The sequence below is a fragment of the Sturnira hondurensis genome, unplaced genomic scaffold, assembly GCF_014824575.4.
Source record: "Sturnira hondurensis isolate 20B ecotype Veracruz unplaced genomic scaffold, ASM1482457v3 Scaffold0000880, whole genome shotgun sequence".
Lineage (NCBI taxonomy): Eukaryota > Metazoa > Chordata > Mammalia > Chiroptera > Phyllostomidae > Sturnira > Sturnira hondurensis.
In genome coordinates, this window is record NW_028073511.1 from 10,348,040 (window position 1) to 10,351,031 (window position 2,992).

Below are 2,992 nucleotides of genomic sequence, written 5' to 3' on the forward strand. Positions count from 1 at the left end.
AACCACACATTGATGTTTCTTTCCCTCTCTTTCTCCTTCCTCTTCCCTCTCTCTTAAAATAAATAAATAAAATATTTTTAAAAATTAAAATATATACAATTGATGAAAAACAGCAGATTAGGCACTATAGAAAAAAGAAAATAACAAACTTGAAGACCTAGCCATAGAAACTAGCCAAAATAAAACAAAGAGAGAGAAAAAAGTGACAAAAGAAGTTGAGTGTGGCTAGCAGAAGCAAAGAGGAGAAATAGCTGTGGAAGAGAGCTGGAGATGGAGGAGAAGCAGGTCAGACAGGAACAAACAAGCCCATGAAGGAGCTTACAGCTGATGTGTTTAGCTAGAGGCCATCTTTCCAGGGAGAATTTCAGTCAGTATAAAGGGTTATGAACAAAGTTATATTTTTTTCAGCAAGGCTACTTCTTGGCCCTTCAAAACCAACCACTTCAAAATTTCTAAATGCCCATCAATAGTTGCAAGAAGTAAATTGTTGCATATTTGCATATGGAAATCAAGTATTAAAAATAAGGAATTTACAACTACATGCTATAAACTAGAGGAACATACCAACATAACACACAGCAAAAGAAGCCAGGTACAAAAGAGCCCAAACCATAGAATTTCATATTGAACAGAAATAGGTAGAATTAATCTATGGGGTTAAAATTGAGGATGGGGTTGGTAGAAACATGAAGGGGCTCAACGGGAGATTTTTAGGGTCCAGGTAATATGTTTGATCTAATTTATGGTTACATGGAGAGAGTTCAGTTTATGAAAATTCATTGACCTACATTTTTATGATATAAATTCTGTGTGTATTAATTTTTAGTAACCCATTCTATTTATTTACTTACTTACCTACTTGCTTAGTTACTTACTTATATTCTCCTTTGAGGACATGCTTAGAGAGGGGAAGGGAGGAAGAAGGAGAGGGAGAGAAACGTTGTTCAGTTGCCCCTCATAGGAGCCTTGGCCAAGAACAAAACCCAAGACCCAGGCAGGTACCCTGCCTGGAAACAAAACTGATGACCTTTTGGTTTATAGGCGATACTCCAACTAACTAAGCCATTCTGGCCAGGGCTCAGTAATCTGATTCGGAAGTAGATACTAACAAGGTTGACTATGACTTGGGCCTGATTGGGAGCAGCTAGGGGTGGGAGACGAACAAATGAACAATTAAAAGAACAGAGAGAATTTAGATTAATATGGCAATTTGATAAAGAGGGCAGTGGTGTTTTGTTTTGCTATGTTTTTTTTTCCCAATTCCAGCCTGTAGATTTCAGAGAATAAGCTGTAGAAATTGCATTAGCGCCACCTCAATCAGTCCCCAATGCCACAGGTCAGGCCATTCTCTGAGACACGTTTTCCAGGGCCCTGGTGGGCTCTGTTTTCACTCACTCTGTTGATAAAATTCTCAGAGCCCAGGACACAAAGAAGCTTCAAGTGAATGATAAATTCAGTAAATGCTTCATCTCTCATTCCTTCTTTTCCCATTTTGCTTACAGTCAGGCATATCCTAAAGGTATGTGAACTTTCTTTTACAGAGCATTCACTGTGTGTCATAGAGCACAGTCCCTTGATATGAGAGAAGAATAACTAACTTATTTATTAGCATTTGAAGGAAACTTTGACAGTTATTTGAAACTTGATTGTAAATGCTATGGAATTATGACTATTTTCATTCTCTTTTTGGCAATAAGTTTCATTCCACCAACTGCTTTTTAGTTAAAGAGTAGCACATAACAATTGAAATGTCTTCTCTAATAGTAAGAAACATGCTTTTCTTTACATTCTAACTCTTCAGCATACTATCCTCCTAGGGTGCCCTGATAATGTTTATAATTATGTGATGTGAAGAATAACCAAATACAGAAACTTATACATGAATATTAGATATAGGTAAGAATATTATGGTTAGGTAGTCAATAAATTATATATAGAGAGGATGATAGCGATGGATAGATAGATAGATAGATAGATAGATCTTTGATAGATACATACTCTCTCTTTATTAACCAAGTATATGAGCAGAGGCAGCAACTCTGAGTATGCCCATCAAAAATGGTTAATTTATTTTCCTTAAGAAAAAATATTCCCAAAGTGTTTTTTGATTAGTCTTGTAACCAAATGCTTATTTTTTAGAATATCTTTTTTAAAACTCATATATCATTCTGATCACTCATGGTCCAAGAACATTCAAATAATAAACCAAAAAGAAATAGATGTTAAAGATTGGTCTTCCAATATTACAGCCAATGATGCCATACTTGCCTATGAACTCCCTGACATAAAACCACAACTATACTTCAGCGGCCACCAAACCGTTCAGTAAAGCTTCTTTAACTGTGAGCTGTTTGAAGCTACAAGTTTGAGCACTACTGACTATTTTTCAAGCTCAGAATAGCCGATGGAATCCCAGGAGGTGCTGGGAGGAGTCAGCTCATCCTTGACAGTGTCACAATGTGGCCAGTTGAGGTTTCAAGTCAGTCACAGCAGCGTTTACCAGCACTGGGGCCTACTCTGTGAGGTTATGGGCAAATTGGGCCATTGTTCCAGGATGGAAAAAAATTATTTTCTTTCAAATGTTTAAGTTTTACCAAAACTTGTGTAAGTATCTCCAAATAAAAGCTTGCCCTGGCTGGTGTAGCTCAGCGGATTGAGCGCAGGCCTGCAAACCGAAGGATTGTGGTTCGATTCTCAGTCAGGACACATGACTGAGAACCGGCCTGGGTGGCAGGCCAGTTCCCCGCAGGGGATGCATGAGAGGCAACCATACATTGATGTTTCTCTCCCTCTCTCCTTCCCTTCTCCTTTTTTTTTAAATTAGCCTGATTCTGCTCATTTGTGGTGATGCCAAGTTCCACAAATGTAACAAAGTTGTCAGAACTTTATCACTGGCTATATAACCTTATATAGTTCAGAGCTTAAAACATTCAAAAATAACTTTTTGTTTCTGTATATATATTAGAATCTTTGCCCTTTAAAAAATAATAGT

General features: G+C 37.4%; 1 pseudogene; it reads right to left on the reverse strand.

Annotated features, from left to right (window-relative positions):
• Positions 1-2,156: 2,156 nt before the first annotated feature.
• On the reverse strand, positions 2,157-2,545 carry LOC118993657 (putative ATP synthase subunit g 2, mitochondrial; annotated as a pseudogene).
• Positions 2,546-2,992: the final 447 nt, after the last annotated feature.